The sequence below is a fragment of the Chlorocebus sabaeus genome, chromosome 21, assembly GCF_047675955.1.
Source record: "Chlorocebus sabaeus isolate Y175 chromosome 21, mChlSab1.0.hap1, whole genome shotgun sequence".
NCBI lineage: Eukaryota > Metazoa > Chordata > Mammalia > Primates > Cercopithecidae > Chlorocebus > Chlorocebus sabaeus.
In genome coordinates, this window is record NC_132924.1 from 122,438,372 (window position 1) to 122,455,031 (window position 16,660).

General features: G+C 47.3%; 1 non-coding gene across 1 annotated transcript; it reads right to left on the bottom strand.

Annotated features, from left to right (window-relative positions):
* Positions 1 to 231: 231 nt before the first annotated feature.
* Positions 232 to 303, bottom strand: TRNAC-GCA (transfer RNA cysteine (anticodon GCA)). Its single transcript has one exon. It is a non-coding gene; the product is annotated as a tRNA-Cys (tRNA).
* Positions 304 to 16,660: the final 16,357 nt, after the last annotated feature.

Sequence of the window (16,660 nt, forward strand, 5' to 3'; positions counted from 1 at the left end):
GAAACCAGCCCCTCTCTGGACTGTGAGCATAAAGAAGGTCCTATATTTCAGTTCCAGTGGGGCTGGAAATCAGAGTGCTGTGTATGCAGGTCTTCCTAGAGCCTGGAAACCTCTAAAAGTCACTGCGCAGGGGGTACCCGGATTTGAACCCGCAGGGTCTTTGGAGAAAATCAGGGGGCTGTGTGTGTAGGTCTTGCTAGAACCTGGAAACCTCTAAAAGTCACTGTGCGTAGGGGGCACCCGGATTTGAACCAGGGACCTCTTGATCTGCAGTCAAATGCTCTACCGCTGAGCTATACCCCCTCCAGCAATACAGCAGCGTCACTCACACCTTCGCAGTCAGCCGCTGCAGGGTCTCGCCTTGGGCGGTGCTTTCCACCGGCGCCCAATTCCGGCCTTTGCGCTCTTACCGTCACACTCCAATGCACTTTCTTCCCCCAGTTTGGGAAGAAACCCGGGATGACAGCCCCGGCTCACCGCGTTTACTCCTTCGGCCGTCCTCACCTCGAACCTTATCTTTAAACGTCCCTTTTGGGCTCTTTCCCTTTTTGCTCTCCTCATCTTTATTCTCCACCTCTGTCCTCTTCCCAGGATCCTCTGACGTCACTCATGGCCCTCCCCCACACCCATTCTCCTCCCTGCAAACCAGGAGGACCCTCTTAGGCCTTTATCTGATGCAAGGATTGTCTTTTCAACTAACTGCTTATCTGCGATGAAAATGGAGGGCCTGGGCCCAGCGCGAAGGCTCAAGCCTGTAATCCCAGCACTTTGGGAGGCCGAGACAGGCGGATCACGAGGTCAGGAGATCGAGACCATCCTGGCTAACACGGTGAAACCCCGTCTCTACTAAAAAAAAATACAAAAAACTAGCCAGGGGAGGTGGTGGGCGCCTGTAGTCCCAGCTACTCGGGAGGCTGAGGCAGGAGATGAATGGCGGGAACCCGGGAGGCGGAGCTTGCAGTGAGCTGAGATCCGGCCACTGCACTCCAGCCTGGGCGACAGAGCGAGACTCTGTCTCGGAAAAAAAAAAAAGAAAAGAAAAGAAAATGGAGGGCCTGGAGCAGTGAAGAAAAGGTAGACCAATTTATTTCCTAAAGCAAAATAGGCGACGGAGGCCAAGAAAACCAAAAAGCGACAGCAGCGGGAGACAGCCTGCCCCCACTAACATCAGCATCTGCCAGGACGCAAGAAGGGACTCGGCGCAGGGACAGAACACCTGGAACGCAGACCTGGGAGCACACCGCAGTCCACGCACGAGCTGAATGAAAGAGCGTCACTCACGTTTACAGAGCAGTCGTGTTCACAGCGACTCCGTAAGGCAGGCGCTATGACTGGTGTCCCAGTTTTACAGATGAGAAAGCTGAGGCACAGAAACGTTGAATAAGCTGTCCAACGTCAAATGGTTAGTAAGTGGAAATGCAGACTCAAGGAGTCTGGCAACAGAGTCCATACACGCAACCACCGTGTTTTACACATCACAAATTCATAGGGGAAAGGAAGAGTCATTTACATATATTCTACTGGGAAACTTAGTTGGCCATTTGCGAAAAATAAAGTGGCAACTAAACTTCATATTATATACCAAAATAAAGTCCTAGTGGATTAAATTATTACACATAAAATATCAAACAAATAAAAGTATAAGACAGTATAAATTGCATCGAACTGATTTCTGAAGGACCAATACACAATGGAACAAATCCCAACAGAATATACCAATAGATTTGGCTACATACGCATTAAAGGTTCAGGTATGTAAACAAAATCAAAAGGTTAATAGCAAGTTGGGAAAATATTTCTATCATGTATGACAGTCAAAATATTACAAATTAATATCCTTAATAAGTAAAGAGCCTACATGTAATAGCAAAGGCCATCAAAAGACAATTCTCAAAAGGGAATAGTATAATAGTAGTTCATAGAAAAGAGTAAGTATTATCTCAGTAAGTCAAAATAAATCTTAGTAAAACCAAAGACATGCAAATCAAAACAACACCATTGAACATTTTTCCTGTATTGAAATGGACAAATATTAAAGTAGTAATCTTCATCCTGGCAAGGGCATGGTAAGACCATACTATTTTAGGCCTGTAAACTGGTACAATTTTTTATTTTTATTTTTATTTTTTTGCTCTATCACCCAGGCTGGAGCACAGTATCACGATCTTGGCTCACTGCAATCTCCACCACCTGGGTTGCAGTGAGCTGAGATCCTCGGCCTCAGCCTCCCAAAGTAGCTGGGATTACAGATGCCTGCCACCATGCCCGGCGAATTTTTGTAATTTAGTAAAGGAAGGGTTTCACCATGTTGGCCAGGCTGGTCTCCAACTCCTGACCTTAAGCAATCCACCTGTCTTGGCCTCCCAAAGTCCTGGGATTACAGGCCTGAGCCACCATGCCTGGCCTTGGTATAATCTTTCTCGAGAGGAAAGGCAGTATAAAATAAGAGATAAGTTCAAACAGTTCCCTTTGACCTAGTAGTAATTTTATTTCTATGAACCCAGCCCAGAAAAAGCCTGAAATGTGAAAAAATGTTGGCTCAAAGATATTTAAGTGCTCTTAAGTGTTATTTAAAATATTTAAGCCAATAGATGGCAGGGAGCGGTGGCTTATGCCTGTAATCCCAGAACTTTGGGAGGCCGAGGCAGGTAGATCACCTGAGGTCAGGAGTTCGAGACCAGCCTGAACAATATGGTGAAACCCCTGTCTCTACTACAAATACAAACATTAGCTGGCCTGTAGTGGTGCGTGCCTGTAATCCCAGCTACTCAGGAGGCTGAGGTGGGAAATAGCTTGAACCCAGGAGGCGGAGGTTGCAGTGAGCCAAGATTGCACCACTGCACTCTAGCCTGGGCCACGGAGGAAGACCCTGTCTCAACAAACAAACAAACAAACAAAACAAATAGAAACAGAAATGCCTAATATTAGAGAGGTGGTTAAGAAGCTATGGCATATGCATATGATAGAAAACTAGCTATTTAAAATGTTTGATATAATTCATAAGAAAATGTGAATTACATCTGAAGTCAGTGGTTCTCAATTCTGACTGTACCTTAGAATCACCTAGGGAGGTTTTATAAGTACTAATGCAGATCAGTTGAATCAGAATATTTAGGGTGATACCCAGACACTGATAGTTTGTACTGTTAGGGGATTCCAGTGTGCAGCCACAGTTGCAAATCGCGATGCAAAATGAGAGGGGGTATTATCTCAAAGGTAAAAATAAACAGAATCAACGAAACAAAAAGCTAAAAAGAAATATTTTGAAATCCTAATATCTCCTAGCTCCGTGGTGAGATTGTTCGTGACTATTCCTTCTTTATACTTTTTGGTATTTTCAGTAATTGTTCTATTTTCCTAAACCACTAAGAAATTATTTTGTAAGTTTAAGGGCCCCCAGAAGCACCTCAATTCAAATTGGAAGCTCTTAATCTATAGTTAAATGCCCTGTTTAGGGCCATAGCTCCTTCTTGTGCCCTCCCTCCCATCCAGCCACTCCCAGGACTCAGTCAAGCAAGCATCAGTGTGTGGAACAGGTGCAGGTCCTCTCCGTGGCCTTCTAGGAAGCCACTTACCTGTCAGCTTCCCGGATCACCCACCTGAGGGCATTTCAGTTCGGTGAGGATGCCCTTCACGTGCACTGTTTGCTCCAGGGCACATATGTGAGGACTAAAACATGAATACAGGGGTTATGGGTGATTTTAGAATGTTTTTCTTTATATTCCTCTATATTCTTCACATTTTCTGCAATAAAATGTATACTTTGAAAATCAGAAAAAACCCATAAATATTACACATTGAAGCATATCTCTTCTAGTAATTACAAGCAATATCATTTCCTTTTGACATAATTAGTACATCATTGCTTAAGACAAAAAAAGACTCCAAGGAATGCTAATTTGGGAAATAAGTGCACTATAATTTACACACAAAGTACTCATTCAAGTGCTTTTTTTTTTTTTTTTTTTAGAACCAAGGTCTTGCCTGTTGCTCAGGAGTGCAGTGGCACAATCATAGCTCACTGTAACCTCAAACTCCTAGGCTCAAGTGATCCTCCCATCTCAGCCTCTCAAGTAGCTAGGACTACAGGCCTGCACCACCACATCATCTGGATTTGTTGTTGTTGCTGTTGTTGTTGTTAGAAACAATGTCTCGCTCTGTTGACCAGGCTGGTCTTGAACTCCTGGGCTCAAGCAGTCCTCCTGCCTCAGTCTCCCAAAGTGCCAGGATTACAGGTGTGAGCCACCATGCCTGGCCTCATTTATGCTTTTATAGGAATAATTAATTCCATTTTGCACATGAGGGCACAGCCTCAGACAATTTCCAAGGAACTCAAGTTCAAGACCTCTCTGTCCAAGTCCAGGGCTATTTCCACAATACTGCATTTCTTCCATCTTTTCTAGTAAAGGTTGGATAACCGCAGGAACAGAGAGCTGATTACTGGGATCTGAAAGAGTTACCACCTCATTCCCAGTCCTGCCCTCTCCATGTGAGGATGGGTGAATCTGAGATAGAAATAATGGCTCACGTGTGCTGAGTGTTTCTGTTGGAGGCTCATATACACTATCCTACAGAACCCTCATAGCTCTCTGAGGCAGGTACAATTGTTATATCCTAGGAAATAGTTAAGATTGCCCCATTTTATAGCTGAAGAAACAGATTCAGGGGGACTAAGTGACTCATTCAGTCATTTAACAAATACACTACGTTCCAGGGTCTAGTCTAGGCAGTGAGGACTCAGCAGTGAATGAGGCAAAGAAAAACAGCCCTGGCCCCATGGAGCTGTGTTTCCAGAGTGCAGTGTGACAGGCAAGCAAACTAATGCATGCATGAAATAATCACAGATACTGAAAACACTACAGGAAAATGAAGCATGGTATTCTGATGGAAGACAACAGGGATGCTCAGGAAACCATGATTGCAGTTCAAATCTGAATGATAAGAAGCCAGTGAGTAAAAATCTGGATGCATGTGGGGGCTCACACCTGTAATCCCAGCACTGTAGGAGGCTGAGGTGGGCAGATTGCTTGAGCACAGGCATTCAAGACCAGCCTGGGCAACATAACAAAACCTCATTTGTACAAAAGATTAAAAAAAAAATTAGCCAAGCGTGGTCCATGCACCTATAGTCTCAGCTACTTGGGAAGCTGAGGCCAGAGGATCAGTTGAGCCTGGAGAGTCGAGGCTGCAGTGAGCTACGATCGTGCCACTGCACTCCAGTCTAGGTGACAGAATGAGACCCTATCTCAAAAAATAAGTAGATAAAAATAACTAAAATTCTGGATGCAGAGAATCCCAGGCCTTGGGTAGAGTGACCCACTTGGAAGTGACTTGGCAGCATGAAACAAGAATGAAGCCAGTGTGGGGCAGCAGAGGGGGCAGAGCAGGACACTGATTTGAGTTGGAGGTGAGGGAGGTGAGGTGGGGTCAGGCCATGGAGGGCCCTATGAGCCAGGTCAGGAGGTGGCATTTGTTTACTGTGCCATCCCAGGGAGAGTGGAGCCTGGATTTGGATCTCCCTCCCATGTGCAGGGGCCACATCTCTGAGCCCTTCCTGAGAGACTGCTGGGCTTGGCGCAGGTTTCCTCATCGCGGGTCCGTCCTGTGGAGACCAGCTTCCCAGGTCAGTCTGTAAGCCTCCTCGGCCATGGAATTAAAGTTATTGTTCATCCAGACGACCTGGTTTCCGCCCCTGAGGAGCAAGTTTAGGTGGAGGAGGCACACATGAACATCCGCCGTCACTCAGTATCACTTCAATGATAACTGTCTTAAGTTCTGTGAACCTAGAAGGGGGAAGGGGGAGAGTGGGCACCACAGTGACCCTAAGCTGGGGTGTTCCAGAGGCCTTCTCTGAGGGAGTGACATTTCCACAACACCATGCAGGAGGAACGTTAGTTGGGAGATGAGCAGCCCAGGAAGCTGGACAGCATGGGTGAAGCCTGAGGCAGTGGGGTGCCAAGAGCAGAGAGAAGGTTAGGGTGCTGGAGTCTGGGGGACAGCCTGTGTGGACTTAGTAGGGTCTTCCCAAAGTTCATGTCCTTCTAAGAGCCTCAGAAGGTGACCTTCTTTGGAAATAGGATCAATGCCGATGTAATAGTTAATTAAGACAAGGTCATCCTGGAGCAGGGTGGGCCCTCGGTCCAATATGACTGTTATCATCAGAAGAGAGGAGACAGGGGGAGCAGGCCAGGTGCATGCTGGCGTGCTGCAACCGATGCCAAAGCCAGGAGAGAGGCATGGGACGGTGTCCCTCAGAGCCTCCAGTAAGAACCAAGCTGGACCACACCTTGATCTTGGACCTCTGGCCTCCAGAACTGCGAGAATCCATTTCTGTTGTTTAAAGCCAACCAGTTTGCGGCACTTTGTTACAGCAACCCAGGACAGGGCCCAGGAGGCAGGCAGGGCCTAGTGGGCCCTGGAGAGATTTTGGACTTTACCCTAAGAGCAATGGGGAACCGCCCAAGCAAGAGAGGACTATGATAAAATTTACCTTTTCCAAAGATCCCCTGGCTGCCTAGTGCTCCCACAGCATTCAAATCCGTTAAGAGTGAGGCCCCACAAGAGGGCAGAGGCCCCGCCGCCTGCATAGCACTCACACGGAGGCACACGTTCCTCAAATGCACCGGGTGCTTGCCAGCCTTCCCGCTGGCCCACGGAGCGGGGCTTCCCTGCCTGCTCCCCACACAGAACCAGGGGAAACGGCCGACCTGCGGGAGGATCGTCTGGTCCCGTGCCTGGACCAGGCAGTTCCACTCTAGGAGGTTAGTCTTCGTAGGGTATTTGTTTTCTTTATTAGGGGGCCACCGCGGCCTGAGCTAAAGAATTTAGTCTTCGGAAATAACTAGGCAGACATTTGAAAATATATCAAGGAAAAAAAAAGTGCAGCCTTATCATGAGAGAGTGCCTCCAGGTCCACCTCCCATGGGACAAACACAGCGAGCGGCCAGGGGCTGGGCCTCAGCCTTGGCTTCCTCATCTGCACAAGAAAAGTGGGTAGAATGCATGCTGCCCGGGAAGGAGCTTGAGCAACCCTAAAGCTCGGGGTCAATTAACGGAGTCCCCTCTCCTTCTGGGACCCCACGGTCCTCTGGGTCTTCTGTGCTCTTTTGTGCCGAGGGTTGAGCCTTCGGGTTGGGGTAGGTCTCATATTTCCTGTGCCCTCAGATTCCTGCGGCCGCACCTTTGTTTGCACCAACTGTGTTTGCACCAACTGTGTTTGCACCAACTGTGTTTGCACGGGGATCTGCCGGGGCCTTGGGCTGGCAGGCCAGAGAGCGCAAGAAAAGCAACCTGAGAGCGGCTGCCGCTAACCAGGGCTGGCTCGGGGCTGCTCCCGCACTGCGACGGCGGAAGGGCTCGCCGGCTGGCAGGCGGGGCTGGGGCTCGGGCGTCGGGAAGAGCGGGTCCCTGCCGCGCGACAGCCCCCGCGCCACCACCGAGAAGGCCGCGCGCATTCCTAGAGCGGCCGCCAGCGGCCAGGTGAGGGCGCCGCGGCCTCCGGGGCCTCCCCGGCTCTGGCCGGCAGGGGGCAGCGCGCGGCTTCCTCGCGGCCCGACGTGGCGCGGGCCCGGGAGGCAGCCCGTGGGCCGCCGGCGCGCCCTGCCGGGCACCCAGCAGCGCGCTCCCGTTCTCATCAGACGGGGGAAAAAACGCCCAGAAAGAGGAACGTCTAAAAGACAAGTCATCAAAAGTAATTTAATCGAGAAAATGTGTATACTTAAAATATGGATAGAGACGCATAAATATATCTTTAAAATAAAAATATAATCGTTTAAGTCGTTGCTCCATTGGCTCGCAGCTGCACTCACAGCACCGGTGAGACTGACACGGTTGTGCCCCATCCCACAGGCGCCAAATGGGGGACGCAGGATTTTAGGGGCTCGAGTAGGGCCTCTCGGGCGGCAGCAATGGAGCCGCGAGGCCGGCGGGGAGACCGAGGACGGGACTCGCTGAGCTCTGGGAGAGCCGGGGGGACTCGAGGGGACCTGGACAGGGCCGGAGGCCTGGCTGGGGGGAGGGCCCCTTCCCGGTTCCCAAGGCCCCGGTGTGCCGCTGCCGTAGCGAAGCAGGAAGGCACGGCCGCGCCAGGCGACCTGAACGACAGGACGCCCGGGGTTGCCGCCCGCGGGCGCGGCTGGCGTTCATACCCAGCCAGGAAGGGCGGGCGGGCCTCGGGTGCCACGCGGCGTGCCTGGCGCTGTCCCCGCAGTCCCGCTCGCTGCCCGTCCCTGGACTCCTTATCAGGCAGCTGGGTGACCTTGCTGCAAAGGGCAGGACCGTGGAGCAGGATTTTTGCCGCATGCCAGCCACCTGCAACGGTGGTAAGGATTTGGCAGTGATGCGGGTACTCTACCTAATATTGGGGCTGAAATGTCAGAAGGAATGATAAAATCCATTTTTAAGTGATAGCGTTTAAAAGTGTTGGATCAGTTTTAATGAAGAGAATCATCTCCATCCCAGCTGGGCAGAGATTTGCGATTGTACCCGTGTTTCTTCCCGCACATTGTCACCTGTGGCTTGTTCATCCGTTCATTTCGCGTTCACTGAGGACCTCTGAGGACTTTGCGCCAGACTCTAGAGCAAGCGCGAAATGAACAAAAGCCGGCCCTGCCCTTGGGAAAAATCAAACACACAATGGCCGCTGAGTGCACGCTCCGAGCACGCGCCAAGCCCTGGAAAGCCCAGGAGAGGGGACTCTCCAACCTCCCGCAGTGATGCGTGTGTGGCCAGGGGTCTTGCGAGGCTGCACCTTGCACCTGAATCTTTCGTTGCCTTCACCGTGGAAGCGTTTGCTGTAAAAATAACATGGGGTTGGGGCGGGGGGGGTGAGGGGGGACGTCCTTGTAGCTTTCTCACAGAGCTTAAGACATCTGCCCTGCTATCTTCCCCGGCCTTCCAGGGATTCTCGGTAGATGTTAGCTCTCTGGATTTCACTGGCAAGGTTATAGAGACTTACCATTTTCTGATAAGAACATCTGCCAAGTAACATGTAGAAAATAGGAAAGCATGCATATCCCACAAGGAAAGAAATAAACCTAAGAAACTGTGTTCTGTCAAAGAATTAAGTAAGCATGGAGTGTGTCACTGGATAAATTAAACATACAGAGTTTGGATTGAGGCTAGGAAAAGCTGAAGCAAGAGAAAAGGAGCCCTGGTGACTTGCCCAGGGCAGAGGTTTTTGAAGTGAGCTTCCTCGTTGGAGACCCCTCAGTACGGGGGAGTTTGGGAAGACGGGAGCGCCAGAGCAGGTAGGCTTGGCTCCCTCTCCAGCCTCTTAAGGCACGAGTCATTTTTACATATTTAGCTTCTGAAAATTGTTTTATTTAAACAAGGGATACCAGAGGCTTCAAACAAAAGCTTGAAAACACTGACAGATGAAGTGCAAAAATTTTATCATTATAAATTTGATAAAGATTTCATGTCCTGAATCTGAAAGAGATTCTAAAATATATTACAGATTTAGTTCTACAGAGAAGGGATGAATGCATCCAAGTAATTTCACAGGTGGAGATGGTTAAAAGTCCTCATACTGGGTGGTAAATAAAATTGATTTCTTCCATAGTTACGGAAGAGACTTGACACCTCGTCTTGGAGAAATGAGGAACTTGTTCAATTTTCAGTTTTTATTGTTTAGAACATAGAAATTCCTTCTACAACCAGAAAAAAATGCTATTTTCATTTGGGGGCAAAGAATTTTAAATAAAATTCTGGAATTCTGTTACGTGATTATTACATACTAATGAGAGTTACTCTTTTTGGTAAAATAAACACCCAAGCATGTTTGTAGGCAATTAACGTTTATTTCAAGACTCTGAAGAGCTGGCAACAATTTGGGCAAGGAAAATGTGTCTATTTCTCTCAATTTGTCTACTGTATGAATTAAATACACCAGACATTGGCTTAAACTGGTCTGAATATTGACTTGCTTTTTTAGCATCACTCTGAAACATTTGAGGTTTTTTGGTTTTTTTTTTCCCCCAAACTTATTTCAGAATGCGTCACTGGATAAATGGGCTTGTTAAGGCATTGATTAATTCAAGATAAGGTAAGGAACCACTGGGTTAAAGTGGGAAATAAATAATACAAATTTTAGCTGGACAGTCATTATTATTAAATTGTTCAGGGGGTCACTATGGGAACCAACTTAGTGTCTTTACTTTTGGACAAAATTAATGTAATTTATAGTGATGACTATCATCCAAATAGAAAAATATATACATAATTTTTTTTAAGAGACGGGTTCTCACTATGTTGCTCAGGGTGGTCTCAAACTCCCAGGCTCAAGTGATCCTCCTCAGGCCTCCCAAAGTGCTGGGATTACAGGCGTGAACCACTACACTCAGCAGAAATTTTTTGTATAGGCCAGACGCGGTGGTTCACACCTGTAATCCCAGCACTTTGGGAGGCCTATGGAGGAGGATTGCTTTAGTCCAGGAGTTTGAGACCAGCCTGAGCAACGTAGTGAGACCCCCGTCTCTACTAAATATAAGAAAATTAGTTAGGCTTGGTGACTCATGCCTGTGGTCCCAGCTACTCGGGAGGCTGAGGCAGGAGGATCACCTGAATGTGGGAGGACCCAGGTGTAGTGAGTCATAATGTTGCCACCATACTCCAGTCTGAGACAGAGCAAGACTCTGTCTCAAAAATAAATAAATATTTTTTATCTTAAATTTTAGAATTTACGTAATTTACCTGCAGCAAATTTGATCATGGAACCATGTAGTTCTTGGCTGGTACCTTCTGTGGAAAAATGGCAAGTTTCACCTTCCATACTTGTTTACTTTTCTTAATTGAGTTTAGCTTAAATTCAAGCTATTTCAATCCTTTGAGGACATAATTTTATTATTTGTGCATCCTGTAAATGAAGAGCTGATTGCATTTAAATTTTTTTTTTTTTTTTTTTTTTGAGACGGAGTCTCGCTCTGTTGCCCAGGCTAGAGTGCAGTGGCCGGATCTCAGCTCACTGCAAGCTCCGCCTCCCGGGTTCACGCCATTCTCCTGCCTCAGCCTCCCAAGTAACTGGGACTACAGGCGCCGCCACCACGCCCGGCTCATTTTTTGTGTTTTTAATAGAGACGGGGTTTCACCGTGTTAGCCAGGATGGTCTCGATCTCCTGACCTCGTGATCCGCCCATCTCGGCCTCCCAAAGTGCTGGGATTACAGGCTTGAGCCACCGCGCCCGGCCTGCATTTAATTTTTAAAAATATTTTATACTTATTAGACTATACCAATTTTAAGAAGAAACAGTCTGTTGTCCTGATAATCATTCTTTAAATAAAATTACTAGCAGGGATAGAAATTTTCATTGGTACGTTTTGTCATTAAAATTCAACTTTCCATTACCTAAATTAATAGACAGCAGTGATGCTCCTGTCTTATAATACTTGAGTTATTTTGAGAACCTGGATATTATTTTACAAAGAGAAGCAGTGAGTTTCATTCATGTGGTAGTGGCGGGGAGGGAATGGTGAGAACTCAGGGGTAGCATTGAGCCAGCAGGATTGGAGTCAAGGATGTATTTTATGTTATTAGAAAGCAAGTATGTTTTCCTTATAATAATCTCCTTCATGCAACTACTACTCTGACTGATAAACAAATGGCTTCTTAGGTCCCAACATCAGAAATAAACAGAGAAGCATGGCCTCTTGCCATATCAGTGCTCTTCCCAAAGTCCCTAAGGTATAGAGGGCTCAGTCTAAAATGGGGGCTGGATTGGTGTTCTAACCACCAACGTGCCCAGGAACACCCATTCTACCCTGGTCAGGTGAACCTCAGTGCCTATCCCAGTGTCGCCTGGGCTCAGCTGGCCAGGCAGCCAGGGAACTGTGCTTTCAGACAGGTCCAGACTCACATGCTGTGCCCACAGATAGTGAGAGCTGCAAATCAAAAAGAAATAGTCATGTTGTACCCTCTTTATTAAGGATCCATGTTGAAATTGGGAGGCAGTATGTAACAGTGGTTAATAGCACACAACTGGGCTTCCCACACACTTAGGTTAAATTCTGGCCGTGTGACCTTGGCTGCTGATTGCTGAACCTCTCTGAACTTCATCTGTTCAAGGGGACACAAATACCAATTTCACAGGTTGTTCCAAGATAAAATGAAAGGAAAGCATTTACGATTTGGCACAGTGACTGCAACATGGTAAAACTCAATGAATTGTAGTGATTTTAGTTATTATCCTTAATAAACTTTTGGCTAGTTCTGACTTCTGAACAGAACTTTTCATGTAAGATTGTGATCAATAGTACTATGTTTAATGTTTTCTTTCCTTTCTTTCTATCCTGGTCTTTTTCCCTTTTTTCCTTCCTTTCACCTTCCTTTTTTTTTTTTTCTTTTCTTTTTTTTTTTTTAGAAAAATCATTTAACAGGGAGCTGTCCTTTGTAGAAAACAGAAGTAAAAGGGCTAAAGTCTATATTTTAATGAAAATTCCTAATTTCAAGGAAACCAACTAGAAATGGTAGATGTAAAGTTGATTTTTTTTTACAAATTGTAATCTAGAAGTTGCCACTATGACTGGGAAGCAACAAGCCTTCAACAGCAGTAATGCTTTCCAGAGTGCTGGAGGAGAGGCCCTGGCCTGACTCAACGTTGCCCTGGCAACAGTAGGGCCTGGAGGGCCTCTGTCCCTGATCCCTTAATCTGAGGAGCTGCCACCACAGTGCTTGAGGAAAGGTCTCTCACAGACACCTGGCTGGTTCAGGCTACATCCACTGAAGAGGAATGAAGAAAGGCTGGGGATGCGGTCCTTGTCGGAGACAGCCGCCTAAAGGCCTCTGATGGTCCCAGCTTTCCAGATCCCCAGAGGCTTAATCAGGCTGCCAGTCTCCACCAGATGCTAAGTGCTGTCAAGGCAGCCATGGATTCCTAATCCTCTTGTGTTTCTCCACAGAGCCCAGCACAATTCTTTGCACACAAGTGGTGCTTAATAAATACTGGAGGGCTGTAAGACAGTGAGCATCCCCTCAGTACCAGCCCTCCTGTCCCACCTGTGACCTCAGAGGACCCAACTCCTCTCCTCTTCATTTCTCAGCTGTAAAATGCTAGGGCTCAGCGCGAAGGGTTTTTTCCTGCCTCGAACATTTTTTCTTTTTTATCCTCTTACTGTGTTCATCATTTTGGCAAATGCACAGGGCACGTTCTGTTTAATATATTGTTTCCCCCAATTTTATCTTCAGTCAAAAAATCTGGAGGCAAAATGGAATAATTTAAAAGAGGTGCTGGCTTTTCTTTTTTCAACAACCATACTGACCCCAGGAAAAGAACTTTTTGGCCAAGCACATGGGCTTTGGAGTCAAAGTACTGAGTTCAAATCCTGGCTCTACTATTTGGTTGCTGTGTGACTTTGGGCCTACTTAACCTCCCTGAGCCTGGAGCTCTTCACCTATAAAATGGGTGTAATGAAACGTACGTCAGAGTTATGAAGGGATGTATGTAAAGTCTTCCAAAGTAAGAAGCTCTCAAGAAATGGTAGTTATTCCTTCTGCTGCACAGCTTTATGGGGCCAACGGCAACAGGCAACTTAGGAGTTCAAAAGTCTGACTTCCTAGTTAAATTAAGGGCACCCAAGAAAAGCACTGTGAAAGAGGACCAGAAAACCCAGCGAGGTGGGGTACTATCTCCTGCAAACTCCGGAGTGTGGCCAAGGGGTGAAACAAAACCCTGTCCACTCCTAGATAAGGACCATGATATAGTTGTGGTTTAACTTGCACTTTCTTACACCAAAATCATCTCCATTTGCCTACTGAAATTTCTTTCTCAAAGATTCATTCTTTTAGGATATAACACTAGCCCACCACCAACTTGAACTTCTGTTTGAAATGAGTAAACTCTTACTGAGACCTTAGTATCTGCCAGTGTCTTTGCTATGTATTTATTGTGATTTAAGCCTCAGAACAATGGGACCTTTATTGTCCCCAATTTAACAGATGAGGAAATTGATGTTCTGTTAATTAACTTGTTCAAGGCCATACAACTGAAGTTTAAAGCCACGTCTTTTTGACGCCAAAGGCTATCTACACTTTAGGAACCAATAGCAGAGATTAGGGCAAATGGAAAGTGAGATTCAAGATGGTGGCAAGAAGTCAGGACAAGGGGAGAGACGATTTGGGGCACAGGGTGCTAGGCACTTACAAAGAAGAGGCATGAGGAGGGAGTCAGAGCCAAGGAAGGGGAGGTAGTAGTCAGGGAAGTCATGGCAGCCCAGCTATGTGTTAAGATGAACCAGTCTTGACATACTATGATGTGTCTTGAAATACTTTAAATCGTATTCCAATAGACAGAGACGTAAGGATGCACGAACCAGGCTGTTCTAGTTGATGCAATAAATTAAGTCAGTTAAAAGAAAAAGAAATACCAATCTTTGACTATATTTGGTTTAATCTTTTTAAAAAACAAATTTCAGATGGGAGCAGTGGCTCATACCTGTAATCCCAGCACTTTGGGAGGCTAAGGTGGGAAGATGGCTTGAGGCCAGGAGTTTGAGACCAGCCTGGGCAACACAGAAAGACTCCCCCATCTCCAAAAAAGTTAAAAAAAAATTAGCTGGATGTGGTGGTGCACACCTGTAGTCCCCCAGCTACTCGAGAGGCTGAGGCAGGAGAACTGCTTGAGCCTAAGAGGTTGAGGTCAGAGTGAGCCATGATCGTGCCACCACATGCCAGCCTAGGTGACAGTGCAAGACCCTGTCTCAGAAAACCAGCAAAACAAAACAAAAACCACCCAGATTTCCTAGGAAAAGAAAGCCTCTCAAGCACCATTCCCATTTGACCCCATAATGTCCTGCTAACTTCATGTAACAAATGAAGTTCCTCTTTGAGTCTCCCACATGGATTCTACCCCACTCCACCTCAGTCTCCAATCAAGCTGGACATTTCGAGCACGCTTCAGTCCTCCAATTCAAGCTAGTAAAAATTTAGGGCAGCAACAGCCCTCTTCCAAATACCTCCCCAAATTCCTCCACTAACAACTCTTTGAGACTTCAAATATCCTCATGTTCAAAAGAACCATTTCCCCTGCCATCCCTTCAACCTCCACCCACAGGTTCTGCTATCTGCAACCTGTCTGTGGCACAGAGCTGGTTCTCCCACACCTGACTGTTAGGTTTCTTTGCCTTCTACCAGATTCAGTCCCTGGATAGCTATTTGCATCATCTCTCTCTCCTACTCAGCAATCTTCAATGGTTTTTCCTACAAGATCCAATTCAAAGTCTGCAGCCTTGAAGTTTTAGATCCTCTCTGCACCCCTGGTCTACTCCAAACCAACATTTGGCCCTGTTTTTCCTAGACAGGCCCTTTCCTCCAGCTCAGGTTTAATTCATCACTGCTCCTGATCTTACATGCAGCCTACTCTCCACACTTTTCCTTTTATGACCACCCCCACCAAGAAAGCTTTCCTCATTTTTCTCATCTATGGAAATCCTCCCCATCCCGTAGGCCCAGCTCAGATTCCACCTCCTGGGGGAAGCTGTCCTCCTGCAGGCGCCCTCTGCCTGGCAACTGAAGCTGGCTGCACACGACCAGAACTGGCTGCCCATGTATCTGCACCAGCCCCGCAGCTGATGCTTGAGGTCTTGGTGGAAACTGCCCCTCAGAACTTCACACCAGCCCAGACCTCTGCTCCCTCCTCTGGCCACCATCCCTATGTCCTACCATCGACTTAGAAATTCAGTCTAAATGGAGAAGCTTCACATGTGAGATCTTGTGCTATCGCTTCCTCTTTCTGTGCTTAGCTTACGAATTCTTTATACAAAGAAGAGGGAGTTGATCTCTATGGTCCCCTGAAAGTCAAGAGTGTGTCACCTTCCTCCTCCAAATCCCCTTTTTCAAACCCCCTTCAAGTATCTTGTCACAACTTGACAGGCCTGGCTTCAGCAGTGCTCTCCTCTCAGGCCAGTCTCTCCGCTTTCAGCCCAGCTTCCTCAGTGTGCGAGGCTGAGCTGCGCACTCTGCTAGCCTCCATGAATTGTCCCTTCGAATGGCCTGAATTCTCTCTGGGCCACTGCCAAACCCATCAGCAGAGTAAATCGCTCTGTGGGCAATGTAATATGCCTGCAGTTTCTCTTTCTGTAACAGAGAGCTGTAGGCAGATGGGAAATGAATGAATACCTAGAGAAACCAGGATTCGTTAGTGCATTCAGCAAGTCCAGAGTAGCTTTGGTGCAACATTCAAATAAGCCTTTTGTGGCTTCCGCAAAGATTGGCACCAGGGGCCTCTGCACCTCTTCCCTAGGCTTCCCTCCCGCCACCCTACTCCTCAGCCAGCTGCATTTCAAGCTAGGCAGGAACGCCTGGGCACTGAGGGAAGCGCCCAGCTGTTGCTACAGGGCCTTCTTTCCAGCTCATTCCAAACCTGACCGTCACTCTGGTTGATCATGCTAGTCAACTGGGACCTATTCCGTCCTGAGCTCCCAGCATCCTCGCGGACTCCAGGGCAGAAGCGAAGGTCTAGGGATTCCCGCGGTCCCTTAGACGTCAGTCCTGCCTCTCCTTCTCCATTTCAGAACCGGCGGGATCAGCGTCACCTTCACCACCCAAATGGAGAAGGCACACAAAAAAAGGTCCCAACAGAACCTGTCAACTGACACTACCATATGTCCTTCGGGCCTTCTCAAACCCTCCCCTTCAAACCAAACAAAAACGGCAAACAGGAAACGCTCG